The sequence below is a fragment of the Canis lupus genome, chromosome 10 (assembly GCF_048164855.1).
Source record: "Canis lupus baileyi chromosome 10, mCanLup2.hap1, whole genome shotgun sequence".
NCBI lineage: Eukaryota > Metazoa > Chordata > Mammalia > Carnivora > Canidae > Canis > Canis lupus.
Window position 1 is genome coordinate 9,138,644 of NC_132847.1, and position 14,216 is coordinate 9,152,859.

Consider the following 14,216-nt stretch of genomic DNA (forward strand, 5'->3'; position numbering starts at 1 on the left):
TTATATACATTTTTTTTTTACTATTGTATGACATATATCAATATGAACTTTTAATAAGATCATTTAGAAAGGGATCCCTGGGTGGCTCAGCGGTTTGGCTCCTGCCTTCGGTCCAGGGTGTGATCCTGGAGTCCCGGGATCAAATCCCACATCAGGCTCCCTGCATGGAGCCTACTTCTCCCTCTGCCTGTGTCTCTGCCTCTCTCTCTGTGTCTCTCATGAATAAATAAATAAAATCTTTAAAAAACAAAAAAGATCATTTAGAAAAAAGAATGCTATACCACCCGATAAACATTGCTACTCTATGTAGCCAAATGACTCCCCTTATGCCTCACCCCAACCTACATATTCTCTGGCAAAAGACAATAAGTTTACTTTCTAGAAAGCTTTCCGTGGTTGGGTGAAGCACTGTACTGGGAATGATTAAGTTAAATTCTACATACAGAAAGGGGAGACCTCTAGCCCCTTTACTTTACTTAGCTACTAGAATACTAGAAATCAAGTTTATTCCAACCATGAATGAAACAGGAGGTCCTTCTGAAGAAATGGAACTGCTCAAAGCATAGCTATACTATTCAGCAATTTCAGAGTGAAAAAAACCTGCTCACTGCCTTATTACCCCATTATGAATCTCATTAGCAGATAAGCTTCAATCACACACACAGAAATTTCATTAAGCTTGTTCATGTCCCATTCTGGAATGTGAACAAAGAACCAAAACCACCAAAAATTTCAGAAAGGTTTCAGACATGAAAGGTAAAGATCAAAACGAACAGGAAAAAAAAAAGGCACACAGAACAGAGCACAGGTTTTTTTTTTTAAAGGCAAACAACAACAAAAACTAAAGAGTAATCAAAGCTTTAAGAAAATATATCCAAGAAATCATGTTATAATCGAAGAATATTAACAGAAAAAAAGAAAGATACCTTGGAGATAAAAATGTTATCCACAAAATAGTTCCATATAAGAACTGAAAAAAAAGGATGACAAAATATACCAGAAAGTAGAACATAAAAATAAAGAGATGAAAAATGGGGAAAAAATAAGAAAATTAAAATCAACATAAAAGTTCCCATATCAAAAAAAAGTTCCCATGTCTAATTAATAGGAGTTCTAAAAAGAGAGAATAGAGGGAACTAAAATAAAAATAACATAAGCAATAAAGTTTCAAAACTGAAGGATATGAGGGTCTACAATGAGGCATGCCATCCTGAAATTTCAGATCCCTGGAGGGAAAAGTAACATCCATAAAAGGTTCCAGAGAAAAACAAGGGTCAGAAATCAACATGGCATTAGATTTCTTGATAGGAATTTTGGAAGATACAAGAAGAAGAAACAATGCCTTAATTAGGAAAAAAATATATTTCTAATACTCAGCAAAACTACCAATTAAGGCATTTTCAGACATGCAAGTTCCTGAAAAGCTTCCCTCTCATACGTCTTCCATCAGGAAGCTCATGGAGAATGGGACCCACCAAAATGAGAGAGAAAAATAAGAAAAAAAGAAGGAATGAGATACAACAAAGAAAAGAGGCAAGGGGAATTTCAAGATGGGATGGTAAGTATGCAGCAGGTCTAAAAAGCAACCATCACCATAATAATCTAAATACTGAATATTAAATTAAATAAAATTTTTATACTAATCATACTGGGGCAATGGAAGAAAGACAAGCATGATAAGCAGAATAAAGGAGAACAAAATCCTCATCGTTCACAATAGAAGTCAACAGATAATGTCTACAACAGAAAAATCAAGGAATAGCAGTATGGGCATACTATTCAGAAACATGGAGGTAAATGGGAAAAGAAACAGTCTTGGGGAAAAGGAATGAGGGTAGCAATGAGCCTAACTAGAAAACAGTGCTTCTATTATAAACCTTGTAAATTTTAAGCTTTGTCCATGTATTTCATTCATACACATAAAAATAAGTTACAGAGGAAATTAATGATTCCAATATTTACTTCCTGGAAGTGGGAAAATTTTGGACTCTATGCGCATTCCATTTTGGACACCTCATTTTATACAATAAGACAAATAAGATCTGATTTCAGTAGTACAGTTCCTCGAAGCTCTGCAAGTTGATGAGTTGTACAATAATGTAGAATTCAGAGAGAAGCCTCTAGTCTATCTCAATCCATAAATGACATTTTATTTAGGACCAGTCTACTTAGATAAGTCAGTTCTAGGCACCAGAAGCCCAGTTTCATTTCCCCGTACATAGCAAACTTTCTGATTCCACAATGCTCAGAAAAACCACCTGGAGTACTAGTTAAAAATGCAGACTCCATACTCTGCAGGGCTCCATGGATTTCTACTTAGCAAAAGTATGGCACTAAGACCCAGAAATCTGTGTTTTTACAACTGCCTCAAGTGATTTCATAGCATTGATACCGATTTTGCGAGAGAACATCAAGGTGTTCTTCTGAAGTCCCATGCTTTAAGGGCAGGAGTTGGCAAACTTTTTGTGTAAAGTGCCAGGTGGTTAATATTTTAGGCTTCACCACCATTGCAAGCCCTCATCTCTGCTGTGCTGTCATAGCATGAAGGCAGCCACAGGCAACATGTAAATGAAGGAATGTGGCTATGTGCCAATAAAAATGTGGTTGTCAACACTGAAATTTGGACTTGATACAATTTTGACATGTTGCTAAATATTATTCTTCTTTTGATTTTTTTCCAACCATTTAAAATGTGAAAGCCCTTTTTAAATCCAGTGTATTACAAAAACAAGTGAGGAGGGGCCTGATTTGGCTTGCTGACCTCTGCTTTAGGGCACTCCACAACCACTGAATGAGCAGTAACCCTGAGAGGAGTGCATGGGGAGAAGGGATCTCTAGAAACCAGAATCAGAAAAGTTCTGCAATTTGACATAAATCAACCATAAAAGCCCAAAGCAAGCTGGGCAGAATTGGTTGCTTCCTCCTTTCCACAGGTATTCTGTTAGAGAGAATGATTTATGACTTCCTCCCATCCCAAAGTCTTACCTCATTCTTTTAGAACTTGCTTTGATGATTATATTAATCTGATTTCACCCAGATAAAAATAGGAGGTGGGAAAGGTGAAGCACACAGAGTGACTTTCTCAAAGTCTTCTTTCGTTTCCCTATTAGGACTCCCTTCAAAAGAATCAGGCTTTCACATGGTTTAAAATTGTCTTCTCAATCATATGAAATTTTAGGCTATCCAACTAGGTCAGAGTTCTGGGCATCCACTAATATACGTAAATTTTAAATTTCTCTGAATTATTAACTGCCATCACACTGAATCAGAATCTGAGCATCTAAACAAATCATTTAATGTTCTTGTCATTCATTTAATATTTACTGTGTGACAACAGAGGATGCATAGGTTAATAAGATTATATCTTTACACTAGAAGCTGGTTTAGAAAAACCAGTCTTTGTAACTGAATATGGGTTCACAACCATGGCGATTTCTACATCATAGGGTTTCAACAGCATTCCTCTGGCCAGAAAATGAGATGATACATCTCTCAGGATTCAACCTTCCATTAAGATGACCTAGGACTTGGAAGGTGTCCCTGTCTCACATTTTTTCCTTTCAGGCAACAATATTTTTTTTTAAGATTTTATTTATTTGAGAGGGAGAGAACATGAGACTGGGGAAGGGCAGAGGGAGAGAGAGAGAGAAGCAGACTCCTGGCTGGGCAGAGAGCCTGATGTGGGACTTGATCCCAGGACCTTGAGATCATCACCTGAGCCTAAGGCAGACGCTTGACTGACTGAGTCACCCAGGTACTCCTCAAGCAACCACATTTAGATTAACAATTATTTCAATTCAACATGAGCTTCTAAACATCCAAGTTTTCCCCCTCCCTTAATGTTTAGTATAAAAATAAAGGATCACGATGACATACATTGCATTACAGTATTTATCATTAATGTGTTGTCATCATTTTAGATTGTTTTGTGACTAACCAGAGAAGCTTATCAGTGTATTTTTAGATCTTCAAGTCAAATAGCAGTGTTTTACAAGAATATAATCACTTAAAACTATTTTATAAATAAAATTTGCATATTAAGAGCTCAAATTATATATCTTTGATTTCATCATGAATGGCAATTGATGATTCTAAAATGCAGTGCAACTTAATGGTTTGTTAGATGTCGAAAATAAAGAGGAAATGGGTACTTCTGTGCAGTGTTTGCAGACTTTTCTGATATAGCCCTGGAAATGAATGGTCTACAATCTGTTAGCAGCTTTGCCCCCTTTGCCTTTTAAATACCACTTTAAATTCAGATAAACAGTTTTCTAAAATTCAGTGAAACTGATTTGGCCCATCCTTTGAGTGATTCTTACTGATTTGATCAATTACTCTACCTTGAAATTCCTTGAAAGACTCAAAACCCTCCCCACAAAAGCCAAAAAAACAAAAATGCAAATGTCAGCAGAAGCCAGGAGAACAGTATATAGAAAAGTAGACAAGAGAAGGCTTTGGCATTTCAACTCTGTACTCAGCATGCAGCTCACCCGATTTATTTCCCATTCAATTTAAGTTCTTCTCTGAAATCCCCCAACTGCACACATGCACGTGCACATTCTCTCCCTTCTCTCCTCCCATTGTCTTCCCCACAACCCACTTTGTCTCTGTCTCTCATCTAAGGCTCCAAAACCCCCCTAACTCTTGATACTTTCCAGAAAACTACCCACTTCAACACTTCTACATTCATCTTCCAAAATTAGAATACATCTTCAGATGCTCACTCTGTAACATATGCTTTTAACACCTTGTCTCAATTTAGGAATAAAAATAAAAATAAAACAAAGCATCATGATCTCACATAAAACCTTTTCAGATTTACAGGAAAGCAAGAGAAACATAATCACTTGCTTTAATCTCTGGCACACATCTTCAATATCCCCTACTCCCACTCAGATGCAAACATTCAAGGAAAGTATAAAGAACAACAGAGGGTAACCGCTTCTGAATATGGGATCAGTTAGATCCAGGACTTTGCAGGGCTATCCTGCTGCTGCCTCTTCTGGTACAACTAATGAACTCTTAAGGTGCTTGTTTATTCTTAAATAGGCTACTATACATTCCTTGGTGTCTCTTCCAGATAGATGCTCTTCCTTCTAAGAACTTTGTTCATCATTCCTATATAAATGAAATTCCTCCTCTAGTTGGAATGAAATTGCATAAAATGTAGTTTTTGTCTTTGTCAAGAGCAGACAAAAGCTACAGGCTAAGTCCTCATTGACCCTGCCTCAGCTCCAAGGAGGAATTATTTTGAGACAAGTGACTCAGTTCATATTGAGATACAATTTTTTTCACCACAAACTTATACTAATACTTGTAGCAAACTTCCATGCCCACAGTAAAAACTGAAAAAAAATCTGAGAAAAAATATTCTTATGACTGTTAATCGGTTTCATTTTTGTACTGGTTAGGTAGACAGGTCAGAGCAATATATCAGCAGCTATATCGACAATAAATAATCTAATGATACTTATGGGAACATTAAAACAACTTTCTTGGTAATCTCTTTGACTATAAGGAGTTATATGGAAGTACTCAGGGGATTCTAAAACAAAAGTTGCAGGCTCAAATGACAACAGGAGCCAGGGAGGTAATACAAGTGACTACGGACACTGGCTTTTCTAAAGGGGGCAGACCACAGTGACCATCCAACTGTTGTCATGAAGGAATATAGGGTCAATGAGGCCAAATTCTTTAATTTTTTTAAAGAACCAGAAATCTGGATTTTTAAAGGAGATTCCCAATGTGAAATGTTAGCAACATTTTTTTTTAATTAAACAGTGTGAAGGTTGTAAAAAGCACGTTATTTCATGAGCTACCAGTCTGTCATATCAACATAACTAAAATAAATTATTAATCAAGCCCCTCCAACTTCACCATCAGGAAACAATTCTCTTGAATGAGGCTGTGACAAAATCTAAGCAAGAAATCCCACCAAATAATATCCTATGGATCACCTTCTGTAGGACCACTGACTGGATACTGTGGTGTGAGGGACCATAGGGTTCATAATTAGAATGGGACTAAGGCAATATTCACTTTCTTCTAACAATGGTATCCTTAATGTGTGAGAGATGGAGGTGAATGAGGCTAAGGATGCAGGGAGGCGCTACAGGAAGGTGGCTGAGCTTCTGTAGACAGGTGATGCAGCCAACACCTACAGAGAATACTTCAGGGACAGAACAAGGCTGGCGACCAAAATTCTACCACATTATACAGCTGGAATCCTAACACTTGGATCTTACCTCCTGATCATGCCAGGGTCAGGGCTTCTCCCAAGAATTTATCTTCAAAGGTCCTACATCCCCTTGTCTAGGCCCCTAGCCCAGAACCTCCCATGCAGCACTCATGTTTCTGCGCTCTGCTCCAGAAGACGCAATGGTGTCTTGGGTCCTCCATCCTGTAGATGCTACCCCAGGCTGGGGATGCTCAGGTCAGCCACTCTTGCGAGGTCTTTGAACGGACCTAAATAAGGCTTTAGGGAGAAAGCAAGGTCTAGGCTTTAGATGAGGCAGATGAAAGGAGAGTCTCTGAGGTTTAAATATGGTTTAGTCCACCTTCGAGGGCTGAAGGTAAAATGGGGGCATAGGGAAGACAGAAATGGAGCCACAGATGCATCTATTAGCAACTCCCCTTGGTCTGAACTGTGAATAATCAGTAACAAAGCAGGGTCCAGGGAAGTAAAATGAGCTGGTATTCACAATTAAGAATGGGAAAGTATTTCAGTTACAAGGAAGCCTGATTAAAGTAAGGAATGCTACAACATTACACCTTGGAGCTACACTTTCAACATCGGCCAAGCTTACTTAGTAAAGTCTTGTTACTGTTTTGTACATTTCTGCTTTTCCAGGTCAGCAGTAACAACAGTCAAAAAATGGGACAATTGGTTAAGTATCTGCCTTCGGCTCAGGTCATGATCTCAGGTTCCTGGGATCAAGCCCCACATCAGGGTCCCTGCTCAGCAGGTAGTGTGCTTCTCCCTCTCCTCCTGCTCATGCATGCTCTCTCTCTCTCTCTCAAATAAAGAAATAAAATCTTTCTGTTTTAAAAGATTTATTTATTCATGAGTGACACAAATAGAAGCAGAGGGAGAAGCAGGCCCCACGCAGGGAGCCCAACATAGGACTCGATCCCTGGTCTCCAGCATCAGGCCCTGGGCTGAAGGTGGAGCTAAACCACTGAGCCACCTGGGCTGCCCAATAAATAAAATCTTAAAAAAAAGAAAAAAAAAAAAAAGAAAAAAAAAACTGGTCAAAAAAGTAAATTTTTCTAGAAAAATATTTTGACCTCTTAAAAGTTTCACAGATGAAATACTGTTAAAGTAGAGGTCTTTGGGCTCTTTAGAAATTTTAAAGAAAGAAGAAAAGGAAATGGTAAGCTGTCCAATTATATGCAAGACTCGTGAAAATTTTCAACTTAATGCTAAAAAGGTAAGACAGTTCATTAAGACAGAGTGGATTATTGAGGAGTTGAATTTAGATGAAAGGAAAGATAACTGTGAAATAAAATTAACATGAAAAAGGTTTAACAATTATTTTGTCATAGACTTTGAGTAAAACATGAAGACTTAATTTGGGGGGGGCCAAAAAAGCTTAATGTTACAGAAAATATTAAACATTAGTAATCAAAAAATCAGAAGAAATCCTCAATACTCTGAAGCCTTACGATGTCGAAGTGCCTGACTTACAAGTAATGTAAGTGTTGACTTCTTTCAAATCACTGGAATCCTTCATGAAGAATTCATGCTACATGGGCAATTAGGCTTGATGTACAGAAATGGTAAAGTGTTTGGATTTTCTTTTTAACTCAAAAGAAACAAACTATAATTTATTCACCATATTTTCACAGTAAAACTAGGTTGATTTCCACTTTCTTACTATTCTGAGCTAAAACTTTTGAATACTTTAATAAATCAAGAAATAATTTTCTATCTTAAAGAATATTCCAGAAACATTCCCAAAATACCGCAGAATGTATGAATAACCTCCTGACCTGATTATTCTGATGGGGACAGTTTCTTGGGATTTATACATAGGCAGGTGTATTTTTTAAGATCACTTCAATAATTTTATAAAACTCCTATCATGAGTAATTAATTCATAAAGGAATCTATGTGACCTCAAGAGGGGCCTAATATTCTCAAGACTGATGGCTATAGGGGACTGAACTCTCTCTCCTCTGAACTACCTTTATGCCCTTCTCCTCTCCTGCTACCTCCAGTCTATGAGGGGTTTTTTCTTTCCTAGTCATGTGCAATTGTCATTTTTGAGAGAGCACATCTGTTTTTCATCATGAGCTCCGGAGATACAATAAGGAAAACTCCACATCTAGAAAGACTACCCCTAATATAGACCACAGCATTGTTATGATCCAGGGCAACATCTCCCATCCAGATCACCTTTCTATACAAAGAGGATGAGCATGAGTCAGCCCGCTGCAAGCTCCATGAGATTTCCTTTGTGTGATGTAGCTGCTAATGTATCTGTCAAATGCTCTTAAGTGCTCCTCTTCTGCTAGCCCTGAGAACTTTACTCTGTAACAGCTCTCTCCAGGTGGGGTTGACCCCTGTACTCTAGTGCAATGACCAACTATTACCTGGTCCATCTTTAGCACTCAGCTGGAAATGGTCACAGTATAAAGTCAAGGGGGAGTAAATGGAGAGTGAACAGTAAGGCTCTAAGCATAAAATCCTTAGATAATAAATTAGCCTTTCCTTCAAAAGGCAGCATACACACTTTTGAATTCCACATATTGCAGGGATGCCTGGGTGGCTCAGTCAGTTAAGCATCCAACTCCTGATTTTAGCTCAGGTCATGATCTCAGGGTCATGAGATGAAGCCCTGTGTTGGGCTCTATGCTTTTGGAGTCTGCTTGAGATTCTCTCCCTCTCCCTCTCCCCCTCCCCTCACTCATACTCTAAGAAATAAAATATTTTTAAAATAAAATGAAATAAATTCTACATATTGGACCAATGTTTCTCTTTGCACAATCTGACTCCTGAGCAAGTCAGACAGTTTGAGAGCAGAATACATGATATTATGATATAGATATTTTCATATCCTACTTAATAGGAGAAGATCCACCACTGACATCATGTTTGAGGTGATGTCACAGAATCTGTCACAGAATTTCCATAAAATTTTAAAGTCTGACAACCACAAGCCTGGCTTATAATAAAATTAGGCAAAATCACTCTAAGAATAAAAAAGAGAGAAAGAGAAAAAGACCATCTATCCACCTTATTTTTTTTTTCAAATATATGGGCAAATAAGCTGAAAGAGGAACAAGTTGATGCAAGATCTTCTAAAATACTACAATTTGGGGGATGCCTGGGTGGCTCAGTGGTTGAACCAGGACATGATCCCGGAGTTCCAGGATTGAGTCCACATCAGGCTCCCTGCATGGCACCTGCTTCTCCTCCTTCTGCCTCTCTCTGTGTCTCTCATGAATAAATAAAATCTTTAAAAAAATTAAAAACAAAAAATAAAATACTGCAATTTTGTATGGTTGATTGGTGGGATCCTAGCAAAGCACAATGAAAATCCTACACGCGAATTAGGAAACTCAGACTCATATTTTAATCATATGAGAAAATACTTTGCAGAAAGAAGAGATTAGAGATCTGTGAGCCATTTCTTACTTTATGTCACTTACTCTATGCAGGGTTAATATAAAAGATTGAAAACAGTTTTGATAGATGTAGGATGCTCATTAGTGATCAATTATTTTAGGATTCTTTCCACGTTGCCCTATTTTCTTTTCTGTATTATAATATATTTGAGAAATGTTTACCTACCAAGTTTCTTCATAGATTTTTCTTTGGCTATGACCCAGCAATTGCACTGCTGGGGATTTACTCCAAAGATACAGATGCAGTGAAACGGCAGGACACCTGCACCCCAATGTTTATAGCAGCAATGTCCACAATAGCCAAACTGTGGAAGGAGCCTCGGTGTCCATCAAAAAATGACTGGATAAAGAAGATGTGGTCTATGTATGCAATGGAATATTACTCAGCCATTAGAAACGACAAATACCCACCATTTACTTCAATGTAGATGGAACTGGAGGGTATTATGCTGAGTGAAGTAAGTCAATCGGAGAAGGACAAATATATGGTCTCATTCATTCGGGGAATATAAAAAATGTGAAAGGGAATAAAGGGGAAAGGAGAGAAAATGAGTGGGAAATATCACTGAAGATGACAGAACATGAGAGACACCTAATTCTGGGAAATGAACAAGGGGTGGTGGAAAGGGAGGTGGACGGGGGTTGGGGTGACTGGGTGACGGGCACTTGATGGGATGAGCACTGGATGTTATGCTATATGTTGGCAAATTGAAGTCCAATAAAAAAAATATTTAAAAGAAGGGGTTTTTTTGGCTATGCCTTCCTATCCATAAATATCTAAATAATTAAAGAAAAAGATCTCACCATTAGCCTTGGAAAATGTGTCACTTCCTTTGGTATAGGTTATGTACAAAACCATACTTAAAACCAGAAAATATTTTTTAGCCTCACCTTTTGGGGGAAACTCTGTATTGACATCAAGTAATGCTGGTACAACTCCAGATAACAAGCACTCAACCTCCTTCTGATTCTATTTTAAAAGAGATTGTTTTGACAGCTCTAATTGTGGCATACAGAAATGCCAGTCAGGTAGCTGAACTTGTGGTTCAAAGACTCTCCTTCAGGACTGGATTTATTAAATATTAAATAGGGGCATTAAGAATATCATACATTTTACATAGAATATTTTGGATCCAACATGATTTCCTCACTGAAATCATTGGTCAGTCCAATCCCTTGCTACTACCTTACCTGAATTATGTATGAGGCAAGGCATTTTCCTGTAGAAATCAGCAAGTTAACTGGAACAACGTCTCTACAAGAAGACCCTGTCAATATATATTACAGTCCCTTTTCTGAATTATCTTCCAATGATAAAAAAGTGAAGTTAAGAAAAGAAAATTAATTTTCTTTATAAGAAACATCTAATGAAGCTTTTTATTCACTTCTGAGACAGAGATGCACCACATATTGAGAGCAACATCCTGGGCTCAGGAGGAAAAATCAGATTCTATTCTCCATTCAAAGAGGAAGTAAATGTGACATGGTTTCTAAAGTGAGAAATTAAAGAATTAATGACTAGATCACAAAAATTGAAACAAATATTTTAATCAAACAAGATATGTAAAATATTACTGGTGTTGTATCCATCCTAATAAAGATCCGACAGGATTAAAGAATTTACTAAAAACCACTGATGCCTACCACTGTGATTAAAAGTATTTTTTTTTTCTGGTAGACATTTATAACTACAAAAAGAGAGTTAACTGGGCAGTCAGGTTGTCCAAGTTGGCTTTTTTCTTTTAAGAAAAAGATCTTTTTAACTAGAAGCATTTATATCCTATAAATGTCCTATCAATATCAAATTTTCCCATCTAAAATCCAAAATACTGGAAAATTCAAACTAGCTAGATTTTTAAATGTTCATCAATGTACTTAAGAAAGTGCCTCAGACCTACTAGGTGTTAAATATATACTTGCTGAGTAAATGATAAATAAGGTGAATTAGAAAATGAAGAATGTCAAAGTCTACATGGTATATCTTTTTCCATCCTTTTAATTTTAACTTTGTCTTTATATTTACCATGTCAGTGCTTCTTATAAAATGCATATAGTTGGGTCTTGCTTCACTAGTGATCACTAATTGTTAGGGATAGAAAACCACAATGAGATACCACATCACACTTGTTACAATGGCTATCACCAAGGGAACAAGGGATAACAAGTATTGTTGAGGGTGGTGAGAAGAAGGAACCCTTACAGAGTGTAGGAATGTAAAATGATACAGCCATTATGGAAAACAGAGTGAGAGTTTTCAAAAAACTAAAAACTGAATCACCACATGACCCAGCAATCCCACTCTTGTAAATATATCCAAAGGAACTGAAATTAGAATGTCCAAGAGATAGCTGAACCCCCATGTTATTGTAGCATTATTCACAACAGCCAAGATATGGAAACAACCTGAATGTCCTTTAGTGGATGAATGGATAAAGAAAATGTGGTATATCTATGTATAACTATACACATGCACAATGAAATATTATTTAGCCATAAAAAATGAAATCCTGCCATTTGCAACAACATGAATGAATCTGGGAAGATTATGCTACTACATAAGATAAGCCAGAAAGAAAAAGGGAAGAGAGAGAAGCTGGAGGCTACATCAACAACCAATGGCCACTGAATTAATCAATCACACCTACATAACAAAGTCTGCATAAAAATCCAAAAGGACAGTGTTTGGAGAGCTTCCACGTTTGGAGATAACAGGGAGAGTATGAAAGCTTTGAGCCCCTCCTCACATTCCCTGCCCTATACATCTCTTCCATCTAGCTGTTTCTGAGTTATATTCTTTTATAATAAACTGGTAATAAGTCAACTGTTTCTCTGAGTTCTGTGAAGCCACTCTAAAAATTCCAATCTACAGCTGGTTGGTTGAGACTAGTGTATGAAGTGGGGGTTGGGAAGGGGAAGTCCTATAGGACTCAGACCTTAACCTGTGGGATCTGATGCTAGCTAACTCCAGGTACTATCAGAACTGAGTTAAATTTGTGGAACACTAGGACAGTGTCCACAAAGAACTAAGTTAATTGCTTGGTGGTGTGGAAAACACACACACACACACTGAACAAATCTTTCCACTGTAGCTTTTAAAATTCACGATCAGTCATTAACAGGGTGACTATGTATTATAGTTTGCACATTACTGTATGTATCCCTTTCCTGCTTTTCCAGTATCCCACCCAACAGATGGAATTATCCTCATTTACATAATAAATGAGATGATCAACCTAACTATCAGTAGACTCTCCTATCCTCTGAATGTTTCCCTCATCATAGCTACAACTTGTTCCCTTGGGACACTGCTTCACCTACAGCCCTCTGAAGTAGAGGGTATTTTTCCAGTCACTTTCCACATTTCCTCTTTGAAGGCCACTGTCACTTTCCATCCAACTCTCTTGCTCCCTTTTTCATCAAAAACCTCTACCCATTTGCAATGTATTATTAGACCTTATTACCCGTTACTCCTCTTGTTGATATAAACTATTAACCTCCACTCACTTCCTTTCCCTCATTGATGAATTCAGCAACTACACTGCACCACTAGTCTTATCTTTGGAGACTTTCACATCCCAAAACTTTTCCATTCAATTCTATAGCCTCTTGATTCTTTACCTCTTTAAGACCTGCAATCAATGACCATACCAATTTTCCAGTATCCATGGTCCAGATGTCATTCTCCCCTCCTTATTCAGCCTAGATTCTATGATCTTGCATTATAACACATTGGCTTATCCTTGCATTATAACACATTGGCTTATCCTTTTTCCATTCCTTGTGCTCACTAACAACACCCTAACCCAAAGGGGTGCTTACTCTAGATTATGTACCACAGCAGAATGCGGCCTGTGCATACACACACTAATCATATAACCATGCTGAACAGATCTACTTCAAAATCATACTCATTTTTCTGGAAGGGGCACAGCACAATGCCAAACAATCCTACTCCCTCTCCTCTGGTAAATCCACTCTCTAGAAAACTATTTCATATATTTCTCCTCTATACACACATCCATCTCAGTATCTCCCTTTATGCTCAGTTGATAAATTTGCCACTTTTTTCACAGGGAAAAAATTGCAATTAGATAAAAATTGTCCCATTTTTTCCCCTTCAAATAAGTTTACCAATCTATCCAGACATCTATCCTTAATACCCTGTATCTCTCAAAATAATTCCTCTCCTTTGAACTCTGTGAACTATTACTTCTATTAAAAATTCATTGGGGTACCTGGCTGGCTCAGTCAGTACAGCATGCGGCTCTTGATCACAAGGTTGTGAGTTCGAGGCCCATAGTGGGTGTAGAGATTACATAAAAAAATAAAGTTCTTTTTAAAAATTGCTTAAGAAGTTAGTATCCAAAAAATATATAAAATGCATATTTATACAACTCAACACCAAAAAAGCCAAATAAGTCAATTAAAAAATAAACAGAAGACATGAACAGACATTTCTCCAAACAAGACATCCAGATGGCCAGCAGACATATGAAAAGATGCTCAAGGGACACCTGGGTGGCTCAGCAGTTAAGCATCTGCCTTTGGCTCAGGGTGTGATCCCGGAGTTCTGGGATCAAGTCCCA

The 14,216-nt window shown here is 37.6% G+C and overlaps 1 long non-coding RNA gene across 1 annotated transcript in view; it reads right to left on the minus strand.

Annotated features, from left to right (window-relative positions):
• The window catches only part of LOC140640854 (uncharacterized), a 71,715-nt gene extending 64,537 nt beyond the window's left edge, over nucleotides 1-7,178 (minus strand). Inside the window, exon 1 of the long non-coding RNA XR_012037462.1 lies at nucleotides 6,246-7,178. This is a non-coding gene — a long non-coding RNA (uncharacterized lncRNA). The remainder of the gene's footprint in view (nucleotides 1-6,245) is intronic.
• Nucleotides 7,179-14,216: the final 7,038 nt, after the last annotated feature.